General features: G+C 43.4%; 1 pseudogene; it reads right to left on the minus strand.

Annotated features, from left to right (window-relative positions):
- Positions 1-7697: 7697 nt before the first annotated feature.
- On the minus strand, positions 7698-9500 carry LOC110983026 (microfibril-associated glycoprotein 4 pseudogene; annotated as a pseudogene).
- Positions 9501-12907: the final 3407 nt, after the last annotated feature.

The raw sequence follows: 12907 nt of genomic DNA on the forward strand, positions 1-12907 counted from the left end.
TCTCCAATCAGCTTGGAAGCTTCCCCGTGTAGTTTTCTTTAAAAATCCGACAAAGGCCACAGTTATAGCCTTTTTAAGTCGTGTTTCCTTAATGCGATTTAAGAAAAATTTCATTGCCACAATCTCAAAACATCTTTGAACCCTCTATTTAGTTTCTTGAAAATAGCCCGGTAGAATAAACTATGAAGCACAGTATGCAACAAAAACTCGCAAAGGCATTTGCAATACTATTTGCAAGATATTTGCGATATGTGATGGCATCTCAGGGCCACCATAGGTAGTTGTCTGGGTAGGTGTCCCGTCGCAGCAACAGTGAACTTGTACGGTGTGCCACTGTGGAACAAATGCTATTGTTGTCCTGTGATGTGGATGAGTAAGATGTTTTGTACTTTTGTTACATAGCAAAACTGCCTTCGACGATGACACAATGCAAGTGCAATATCCTACCAGGTCCTTCACTTTTCAGCTTCTCATGCATTCATCGCATCGGGAATGAACACCATCCAGCACGAGGTGGCGCTGTTTCAAAGTAGAGGTGCGTAAGGTAAAAGTTTGTTTTCTTTACTTGAAGTGGGAGTGGGGGCCTTTTCTGTTTGAAAACCAATTTGAAACTTTTTTAATTGGCGTAGTAATGAGTAGGCCTAAGTAGGTACAGGCCATATACACCTCGTGTCCCCTCCCAGCGTTTGGTCTGTCGCCATAATTCATTTTATCAAGTCAATGATCAAATGCTTTATACTCGGCGCAGGCCGAAACTTGATTGAGGGAAATAATGCGCAGTGCAGTGCATTGCAAGAGCCCCCATCAGTTGTACATGTATGTCGAATTAATTGTTCAATTAACAGCTGTAACTTTGATCTTGGTGCCCTTTGGTTTCGTTGGGGCCAAGTTACGGCACCCTTCGGTTTCTTTGGGGCCAACTTGCTGATGTGAAGGCCTGTGTTACATGTAGGCCTAGTCTTTGTGGAGGTCGGGTACAGTTAGCTCACCTGTATCGGGGTCAAGACCTACACGTGGTTGTTGGTTGGTATAAGGACATGTGACAGTGTGGTGTCCTTGGTGTGGCCACAATGATAATGTTGAATGGTCGCGGTAGTCTATTATTTAGTGGGAACTGTTACCTCAGTCGGTTGCCCTGTGCTCGGTATCCGGCTCCTTGCCAAAATTTTAGGTCTCGGAAATATTCACAGGGTTTCTTATCATTTACTGTTCAAACAAAAATAAACTTCAGCTATAAGCTGTGGCAGAAAAGTCAAATATGCGTCCCGTCACTTTCCTTGTCTGAGTAAAACTATGTAATAAAATGCCAATGAGTAGTGTCTCAGATCTTCAATTTTTTCATAGACTTTTTCACAATCATGACACCAGTAGGCCTACGATTTAGGTTAAGTGCACAAGGCTACCACTACATGCTTCTTTATAAATTGGAGTCAAAATACCATGCAAATTCCCCCCCCCCCACACACACACAAATAAAACGGGGGACAGCAGACCCTTTTATTTCTTGTTCGCTATACCACAAGGATCTTCAGGTTGTAATTCTATATGGCCCATTTCCGGGTTTATAACTCCGGGGGGAATACATCCCCGTCACCGTGGAGAAAGGATCGAGGTGTTCCTTCTTCAATGCCGTGATCACCGCTTCCTAGACTGGATCACTGTTCTAACCCTCCCGTGACATGGACGTCTGTTATGTTGTCAGAACAGGTGTGCAAGTAGTGCCGGGAGCGGGGTAGGGGAGGGAATGTGACAATAGTGACTTGCCCAGCCCTGGAAATTGGAAGGGGAAGATGCACCGTATAACACTAGGAGGCGATGTTCACGATACAGGTGTATGCATCTGTAGGCCTAATGTTGTATTAAAACAGCGAGTTTCTGTCTTTAAAAATAATTGTGCTCCCTTTTTAAGTGCTACTGAATGCATTTTGGTTGTTGAGAAGTGCGAAAATGTTTTCACAATCCGCCTAATTGTTTTACACCACAAAAAACTTGGGATGATGCAATAGCCCACCCCCTCATCAGAAAGTGAGTGGATAGATACCCCCTTTACACCCATGCCCTCATGTTAATTTTTAGATCAAATGCGCATTTTGTGTTTATACTGTTTCGTTATTTATGTATTTTTTCCTCACAGTATTGTGACAATGTTGACAAAAGTAGCAAACTTACTGAAGTAGACATGGGAGATCTCTATTGTCACATGGAGGGATTTAAAGGACCGCCACTACAAATTAACGCGATTGTCCGAGAATTTACAGTGGGCTCAAAAATATCTCATATATTTGGAAATGCCCAGAGGACTATCTGAGTTGGTCCTGTGATGTTGGCGGCAGCGTATAAAAATTCTCCAAACAGAAACAGCCAAATCGTGTACGGAAAAGCAGTTAATGTGTGATGAGAAGTTTCGTCCTGTGGTTCTACGTTATTGTCGTTTGATTTGGAAGGTTTCCTTCTGAAATTTTTTTTAAGTGGGGAAAGATAGACTTAAATGCCGTCGGACTTTTCTTCAACGTGTAGTGCCTACGGTAAAACTTATGCATGGGATATTCCGGTATGTACAGTTCTGCAGAAGTAAATTCAACTTACATAAACTCTGTAAATTAAACGAGAATCCAGATAAGTGGGAAAGGAAACGAACGAAAAAATACAGTAATGCTATTTGCGAACCAAACTTTTCATCAGCTTAGAAAACATTCCCGCCCCAAATGCTTGGGCTACCCCAGGAAATAAAGACGGGATAAGTTTTTATAGGTCTCGGAGTAGCCGATGCTGGGGCCCAATTTATTATGCGTGATTGTGTGGCTAGCAAACGGTTTTTACGAGTTTTATCCGATACGCATCGGTGAGCTAATATTGTACTATATGACAATGCAGCCAGACAATCCGAAAAAGAAGGTCTCCTGGTAACCAACAATTCTTCCGCATCGTTATCTTTTTTTATTCAGGAAGTTACGTAACTGGGCGGAAGAAATTTCCGAGGGGGTCCCTAAGGGTGAACGCATTTTTCCAGGGAGGCGACTGAACTGTGGTTTATAGGTATGGGGGCGCTGTGACGGAGCAAGACGACGTTTAATTCGCGGGAGAATTTTAGCTCTTTAATCGTTTATTCATCGCGTTTCTATTGGCCATCTTGGTCTTTTAACCCATTTTTATCCCTTTAGATTTTTTTGTGATACCGCGTATTAGTGAATTGCTCGTCAATTTTGCGAATTTGTGATGATTTTTTAGACATTTTCTGTCTACTGTGAAATTGAACCTGTTACACGTCAGCCATCTTTAATTTTCACGACTTGCTCACATTGGTGATGGGGTTTAGAAGACTGTACAAGTACAACTGTAGACGGAGGCCGTGTCCGAAACGGGCTTCCAGAGCTACAACCAGGTCTATTGTCTACGCGTCTCCACACATTTCCAATGGAGCGAAGACCCAGACCTAGCTCTAGACAACATATTCGGATGAAGCCTTAAGGTTTGCTGAATGCGATGATGATGTCATCCTTGGTACAGTGGGCAACTCCAGATATTTTGCCTCTACGTTTCTGCCTCGTAAGTAATTCATCAAAACTCTTAAAAACTCAAAGAGACTGTCATGTATTCATACCCAGGTCCTCCCATGAACTCCTCATGTGGTGATACTCCAGCATCGTGTGGAGTTTGTGGTGATGAAATAGGTAACTCCCCTGTTAAAGGTATCCAATGCGAAGAGTGTGAGAAATGGAATGATGCAGCTGGTATCAACATGAGTAGCAAAACATGTCATCTTCTTGCTAATATCAACACCTCTTGGATTTGTGATGGATGTGGACATCCTAATTTCTTTGACTCGTTACACAGTATTGTAATAGAATTTGAAACTGTAAATCCTTTCAGCCCATTAGAATCTGATCAGCCTTTAAGTGCTGATCAACCGGCTGCTGCTTCTCCAAAACCCGGCAGAACCAAGGAATCAGGTTTTGTTCACGGTAGAGACAGGAGAAAGCAAGCTAAGAATCCTGTCACAGCTAAGAAACTCGCCGTTATCAACATAAACTTTTAAAGGCTGAAAAATAAGACTACAGAGCTCCATGCCATCCTCCGTCACCCTAAACCTGATATCGTTATTTGTACGGACATTTGGTTGAATGGTAACATCCTTGATGCTAAGCTTTTCCCGCCTGAGTTTCCAGTCTTCAGGAACGATAGTACTGAAGGTTATGGGGACTGATAGGTGTTAAAAATCTCTCATGCCATCTCATTGACGACCTTAACACTGATTCTGGGTGCATCTCGGTTCACGTTGAATGTGGACCAAGAAGAAAGGTGTACATGTATGTTGGTGCTTTTATAACCAATTGGCATGTTAAGCTCAACTCTGTCAAAACTCCATCGATCTACCAAAGGCAATTGTGAAGTCTGGTTGGGAGATTTCAACCTAAAGGACATCAGCTCAGTGTAAGAAGTTAATTGATATTTGCAATCTCTTCAACTTTGACCAACTAGTTGCTGAGCCCACACGCAAGGACAGTAGCCTTAATGTTTTTTACCACCAATCCCACTGTTGTTGAGTCTGTCAGTGTTTTACCGGGTGTCAGTGACCATGGTATGGTGAACATCCTCGTCAATACAGGTTGTACACCACTAAACCAGTTCAAGAAAGGGAAGTTTGACGATCTTCGTAAAGATTTGAAAAGATTTGGTGAAGGATTTCTTAAAGAAATGAAGTTTAGATCAGTGAATGATAAATGCATTTACTTGAGAGACTTTCTGAATGCGCTTACTGACAAGTACATCCCGTCCAAGTTCCCTTTAACAAGATACGACTTACCGTGGTTTTCTCCTGCGCTCCGTCGCCAAAGCAGAAAGCCTCAAATCAGTTTTCACTAAAGAAATTACTTCTAATCAGGAAAGGAAACTTACAGGAAATTGTTCCTGGCATTGAACCACTCAAGATTGTTGCCGAGGGGATAGAGAAACTTTTGCCAGCTTCTACCCATCTTCCATACCACATTGGAATAGTCTACTGGAATCCATTGTTAACCTACCCAACTTCAACCAGTTCAGGAATGCCATGTCTGATTTTATCTTAAGGGAGGGGAATTAAAACATTATCCTCTAGCTCCGGCACGCACGCGTCCCAAACTCTGACGGGAAGCAGAATCTTTTGTTTTGCTGGAGCAACCTGATACAGATACAAGTTTTTTTATAATCGAAATGTGAAATAGGGGCACCTGAAACAGAGCCCCCGGTATATTCCCAACACAGCATGCCCAAAGAGAAGCGCTTGCGAGGTCTGCCCGGGCTAGGCTACGGGGACTCGCAGGCCTGCTTTGTTTCCATTGACCTTGCTAGTGCCAAACCGGCTCTTAACGCCACTGCTGAATGACTGTTTGCAGTAGTTTATGCTTCCTTTATGTACTTTCCTATTTACATTGCACTGTTGCGTTACACGCGAGAAATAACACTTGCATTATATCCATGTTTTTCCAGAGAGTGTGTTGCGAATTCTTCCGTACAAGAAAACTATTTACATTGATAATCCACTTTGGTAAAGACAAATAATTCTCTTGTTGAAAGGCTTACCCTTATTTGATTAAATAATGTAATTATTAACTGCAACTACATGTTGGCGAACAGAACACTACATCGTGAATGATTCAGGTAAATACTATTTCGAGTTAGTATATTCGATTCTGCAGGTATTCAGTTTGGTGTGTATTTAACTCGGGATACCGAGACAAAATATCAAGATTACAGGGTATCAAGACCTGAAAAGACTGGGTCTGGAAACTGACAGCGCAATACAACTACTCAATACACGTGTTTTATCAGGATGTTTAAAACAGTCTGCCGATCTAAATCCGCCTGTGGAGCTGCAAAGTAAAGAGCTATTGTTATGACTAATCCACCAGACCGCAGAAGTCTATGACGCCGTAATGCTATGAGCTGTCCATTGTTTACTGGAAGCTGCAGAGCGCAAGGTGTACTCGACCGCAACAGTTTGGCCAGCCTCGCTGAAGCGTTCGTCTGTTCCCTGTTGACCGTCCGTGAGGCTTACCGTTTACAAAGCGTTCGACGCTTTCAAAAGCGTTTGTATTTTGACCTCACGCCTAATTGATTAGTAATTTATTCATTTATAAAGCGCAAATTTCATATAGATATGTTCAAATGCGCTGCACATGAAGACATAAAGCGTATAACAATAAATACATTTAAACATCGTTGAGCTGATGGCATACAAGGGCGCCTCGGACAGCCGCCAAACGACCCACATTCACCAACATCAGTAAAGGGGAAACAGTACACAAAAAAGTGGAATTATTGCGATTTTTTCTTGGAAATTGCATCACAGTTTCGCTCATAAATATGGAAATCTCATTAGCACTAAATCAACAAGGAAATAAATACACATCAAAATAAGGATCTTTAATAAGGATCCTTAAAAAGGGCATTCTTTTATCGTGCGGTTACAATTCACCGTTTCTGCCTCTTGGTGGCAGAACACACCCCGTTTCATCATTCTAAAATCTTGTAGGCATATAAGCTTGTATTACACAGCCGCACTACACCTTTGTTGCGTGAGGCTGGCGCTGGCCTGTTCAGGCAAATTCAGGCCTAATCCAGTTTTTGATGTTCGAGTCGTCGCTCTGAGACGGTGAAGTAAACACCCATTCCATGTTAGCTTCAAACTAGGCATGTTTTTGCTAGTAGGCGACATTCCGTCCGAGGAACAATTTTTAACGTTAGTATACGACCTGTCGGGCTGAATGCTAACAATCCACCTCGAACAGCAGCACTCCCTCGTCTGTTGAAAAGAGCCCTGTTGCCAGGGAGTACAAATTTTGTTGGTAGCGACGCAACCGTAACGCGTACATTTCGTTGACGTGAACCAGCGATGCGCAGTTACTACCGAATGAGCCTCCGTTGCTAGGAAAACTGCGCCCTTTCTTGGTCCGTCTCATCAGGGCCCATTTGATCCCTGTTTTTAACATATGACAACATTTGTCTCAATGAGTAGCGTACTGCGTTATTTCGCAATGTTAATACGCAATATTTGTGCAACACCAGTGCTTTGTTCCTGGAATTCTTTTAAGTTGCCTTTATTAGGCTGTGTACCTGAAGTGTTCTGATGCAGTTATTGCCCTTATCGAACGCTGGTCCTCTGGACGTATTTTGGAAATACATAGATAAGTTGTTTTTAAGGTTTTGTGTTTTATTTGAATCATTTTAATCCAGCTTCTGTATTTCACTGTTTTACGAAGTAAGAAAAGGCACATCGTTAGTTAGCAGTGCAAAAAAAGAGACCAAAAACACAATCTCTACCGACTTTGTGTGTGCGTGCAGGTGTGGAATACATAGTGTGGACCTCTTCACAAAAGAAGTACACATAATGAAGAGTATGATAGCATTGTGCGGACTCGCACACGTCCACACAACGTTTTTCCCTCTCCGAAAAACAGTTTTAGAGGCATTTGGGGGTCAAGGGTATCCGTGGCAAAATGAAGAGGAACAGCCCAGGAAATCATCATCAAAAGTCCAGTTCGAAGGAGTTATCCTAGTTGGAAAAAAGGAGCATTTTCCTCAAGTTTCCTCAACCACAGGAGAACAAAGGAATGTCCACACTTTGTATGATAAACATGTATATGTGGGTGTTCACTTGAGTGCGAACGATGCTGTACATGACCACCTCCGCGTGTGTTGAAATGTAACAAAATGGAACAATTTTTTTAAGCGCGTATTTTTGTATAATGCAGTAGGGAAAGAAATAAGACCTCCTGGCTTTCCTGTTTTCACGAAGTGAAAAATAGTTTTATTAATGAATTACAGTTTATTTAATAACAATATATCTGCAACTAAGTATGGATGAGCATTTTCCAAATCTTAAATTTCATGACTTTGAAAAATAAATCTCAATCGGTTACATAGAATTGATCAAAAATGTTTATTGAAGTATTTTTAAACGCGTTTATCTCAGCAAGTCCGTTCCACAAGATTTTGAATATTTTCACTTCCTGAAAACACTAACGATATTATAGTTACTCTAGACAAGAATATAAACAGCCATAGATGCAGTTGTGCGAAAAACATTTTTTGCAGATTTCCTGGGAGGCATAAAATTATAAAAAGACTAGTCTGTAACCACTGAATATATTAGTTGACACAAGCAGATCTAAGAGGTGTAACGTAACTTCTACATTCGCTACTCAGAGAATTTACCCCCAGGGATGCAGGGCTGTCTCACGGATTTTTATGCTGCAGCTTTTCAGTGACAAGCGCACTACCCTTTTCCACTTGTACCACACAATGCCTGGAAAAAGAATCTCCTCCGAGATTGAGTAGTACCTACCATTTAGGTGAGAAAAGCCACATTTACCAAACCACCATGCCCCATGGAGGACTACTGCACAGTGGCTCGAGTTGTATTCGTCATTGTCGCGGTCTTTAGTTGAAAAGGGTAATCCTCGGTTATAGCTGAGAGCATCGCCTGCAGTGCTGCCGTTGTCGTACCTTCCAATTTCTAGGCGGTACAGATCAGGGGATACTTTGAAATCTGGGTATTTTGCCCATGCCCTGTGCCCATCCCAGTCCTCCAAATCCACTCGCAGTGTCCACGACCTGTTCGCCGTCAGCTTCGCCAATATGTCATTTCCCAGCCAGAAGTTGCTTGACAGGTTGCCGAAGCCGATCCGGTACTCGTTCCAGCTGCGATAGAAGTCTTCGCTGCTGTCATGCCGCCGCTGCAATACGATCCACCCCCCGCCCTCAGTTTCCATGTCGCAGTAGACGCACAGACCGGAGGAGGTGAGGAGTCCCTCCGCATAGATGGCGAAAATGCCACTGGAGTGGTACCCGGCTTCATAGAGCTCCCCGCAACTCCTGTAGAAACTGGCTGAGCTGCCGATCGACGAAGTTAGATTGGTGTCTTCATCTTCACCGAATTTGCTGAAGTACGCAGTCCCGAGCGCTGCAGCGAAGTATTCTGGATACTCCTCTCTCGTGCCACGATTCAGTTCGCATATTTTGTGACATTTACTGAAGTTAAAAGACTTGCAACGCCGATCCAAGGCGCATTCTCGACCGCAGACGGCAGGAAAGCGCACGATAATTGTGTTGTACGCACTGCCCCGCAGCACGCTATTATGAACGGCTTGCATTACCTGTTGGCGCTGGTTTGTACAACGATCTATGGTCCCAGTGGCTAACACTGCCGTGCTCAAGAATATCAGCCTTGGGAAGACGCCCAGTATGCAGATCAGACACGCCATTGTTGAATGTTCTGGTGAAGCCAGGCAAAGTAAATCGAACTTACTGGCATTGATGTTACTTAATTTTTGAAGCGTTGGCCACAAGCTATCTAAACAGAACTCAACTCACTTCACATACAAGGCCTCCGACCATATCTGCCACTTCCAGAGCGCCCGTCTAAATATAAATCTTGTCTGCACGCGGTTAGCTTAGCTTTGAGCACGCAAGGATTGATCGAAGTTCTAGTGGATACAGTTGTTAAACTGTCGTCGGTCGGATTTGTCGAACAGACAACTGGGGGTGGTCTACCACTGAAATATCATGTTGACAGGTGAAGGTATTGTGTAAAAACATCCGATAGCCCCGCCCATGATGGCGTCATCTATGACTGGTAGTAATGGACGTAATGTTCTGGAGCTCATGACTGTTGTTTTAGAGGTTGTAAACGACGACAAGCATCATTTGTAACTATAGAGCCCTATAAAGATATCGCAAGTGATCTGTATGATTGCTTTTAAGGAGAAAAAGGAGAGGAGTGTATAATAAGCATTGTCATGGCAATGGTATTATCCACGTTCCATTTATCAGAAATACCCCATTGGTAATTCCTTCATTTCTCTTTTGGCGTTAAATTACTGGTATCTTTCTATGAAGCAATGCAGTGAATATGGCTGGACAATTTGCCATTTTACAACATCCGTACACTTTATCAGCTTTTTCGCAATTTTGCTTATAAGACATTCTTTTTGTTCTGTTTCTTGGCTTTTTCCCAAGTTAAGGCATTACTTCTGTGCTTCTTCTTCTTCTTGTTTAAGAAATAAGTTTTACAGAACATTCACCATGCATTGGAGGAGATGGGCTTCATCCCCGATTATGAGGAAGAGGAAGAACAGGAAGTAGTGAACGGCCTGCAAGGAGACCCTGACTGGAGTTCCATCCAAGACGTCTCCAACCAGGATGACGAATTGGCAACCACATCATCACTGATAGCCATCGCTTCTCCCATTTCTGATCATGGCCAGAGCTCAAACCACATCACCTCACCGATTGCCATCACTTCACCCATTTCTGATCATGGCCAAAGCCCAAACCTCGGCGACAACCCACCACTTCCTACTACTTCCCCCCAAAGATAGATCTCAACAGTTTCACAAGATGTGATACGCTATCACGTGTGCGCAGGCAGATGGTGGTTTCTGTACCTCTCAGCATGCTGTTAGACCCGCAGAAGATGGGAGATTGCCATGCACGTGAGGGATCATGGCCCCTTTCAGCTGGAGGAACACCTTGGTCAGCTTAGTAACCTATGAGCTTATCTACTTCGCCACAGCACAACTCAACCTAAATTCTCCAGAATGCCGTCCAGGATCGGTATGTACGAACAACCTAGGCGACTGTACTTCGTCATTTTGTGATGAGGAAGCTCGTGTCTGGGATTTCTATGACAAATTCCAGGGCCTCGCCCCCCCCCAGGACAGAAACCTACAATTTCCCACACGGATTTCGTCAATCTTCCACTGGAGAACCCTTCGGCGCTTGTTATCATTGTTCCCCACTTCCAGAAACGCAGAGTCTTACCTTCCGTTGTCCACAGAGGTTTCCAAGGTTCGCAACATTTCAAGTTCTCCCAAGGTTTCCGGGCTTCCTGCACCCAAGATGGGTCCTCCCCACTTATGCCAGATACCCCACATCCCCCGTTGAGTGTAGAAATCTTTCAAGACTCGGAGATTCCTGAGGCCCCTAAAGTTCCAGCACCCCCGAGGTCGGATACGTCTCACTGACACCAGATTCACCGTTAGACTACATAGATGCCCACTGCCATGTCGATCGCCTCCCTCACGCAGCCCAGTACACGGGTAACCTCGCCGAATTCCTAGAAAATGAGGAGATCAGCACAGTAAACTTCCGGGGCTGCATTGCAAACTTCTGCGATGTGGATACATAACGGATCAGGAGGATTTGGTTGGGGACAAGTTCATTTTCCCTACTGTCGGTTTCCATCCAAGCATGCTCGTGACTTCACCCCAGACACTGATCGAGTGATCCAACGTTTATTGGGCCACCCGGAAACATGTGCCCTGGGAGAAGTGGGTCTAGACTACTGCAGAGGGGATGACAGGTATAAAACCGTCCAACAGTCTATCCTTTGACGTCGTCTAAAAATGGCAGTGGAATTTCAAAAGCCAGTGGTCCTCCACTATGTGACTGAAGATGACAGCCAAAATGTCGAAGATGACTGCATCCAAATAGTGTCGGAAATTCTCCCATAATCCACTTACACTGCTGTACTAACAGCTGGAAGAACGGACGCCTTCTTCTGGAGACCGATGCCCCGTACTTCAAGCCACGATGGTCTCCCGGCTCAGTCAAGTTCAGCAACCCTACGAATGCGAAGCTGGTCTCCCATAAAATTGCTCGCATCAGGAGGATCTGGGAGGAAGATGTCCTGAGGGTGTGCCTGAAAACACAACGAGAATATACTCCGGCAGCACATAATTACATAGGGTTGATCAACAAGCACGAGAATTACAAATCAAACTGCAGCTAAACAGTAGTTAAACGCAGTTAAACTCGCGAATTTTCTCATCGTCAGCCTGAAAAACGTCATTTACCGGTCTTACCGCACTACCAAATTTCCTGATCCCCTCCTAATCTGGTCTAACCCCAACCCTTTTTTTGTACACGTTTCTTCCACCACCGACTTTAATCCCTATGCAACTTCAGATCTTCAAACTTAAGGTCCCATGTGTATAGATGTGTCTAGAACAATGACGTCATGATGACGTCAACAAGTGATTTATTATGAAATTTCGAATATTGAAATATCATGTCTATTTTGCTAAATTCCATATCAAATCAACTATGGCCTCCCGCAGCACTCTGTTCATGGCAAGTGCCAAGAGTAAAATTGGGTCTTCTTTTCATCTCGTGTGGGTCAAATCACATGACCCTTCTTTCCGGTCAAAACTGGAAATGGGCTTATTATTAAAAAGTGGTAATAGGTATCAAGTTGTTTTCAACGGTGTTATTCTGTTGGGGTATAGTATTCTTCAAATCATCTACTGATGACGTCACGTAATTGGCGAGCGCCCTCTAGCGACAGGTTGAAAATTGTGAAAAAAAGAATTTTGAATAGATATCTGTGGCGAAGGTTATAGGTATCGGCTTAAAATTGATGTAGAGGATGATCTTTACCAAGTTAATATATGTGTGAAATTTGGGAACGATGACTGCATCATACCGGAAGTTATAATGAAAAAGCCTTTTATTCTTCAAGATTCGGTACAGAATCAACCGTAACAGATAAAGGTATGAATTGTCCATTAGATGATAACTAAAACTTTGGAGTCAGTTCCATCAAGTGCCTGACAGGTGTACTTGTTCACACAGATGAAGTGCCGACGACAAAACCCCCCTTACAATATTTGCGGGACTAGAAAATTCCATTCGCGTACTGTGCATTGGCTATTGTGTGCGTGAACGGCAATATCTGACTTTAACATTAGGCAGCGCACAGTGCGTAAAGCATGTTCTCAGGACTTGGCAACTTTCCAAGCACGTGGCGCTGAGAGCAGATTGCATTGTATGGAACGCCAAAAGGAAAAAAAATGTTTGCAATCTCTAATCTGCGCTCTTTCCGCGATAACAATAATTTTTGTATTGTATTTGTATTGTATATATCTGA

Source organism: Acanthaster planci, linkage group LG10 (assembly GCF_054643075.1).
Source record: "Acanthaster planci isolate LZ-2023a linkage group LG10, COTS_SCS, whole genome shotgun sequence".
NCBI classification, from domain to species: Eukaryota; Metazoa; Echinodermata; class Asteroidea; order Valvatida; family Acanthasteridae; genus Acanthaster; species Acanthaster planci.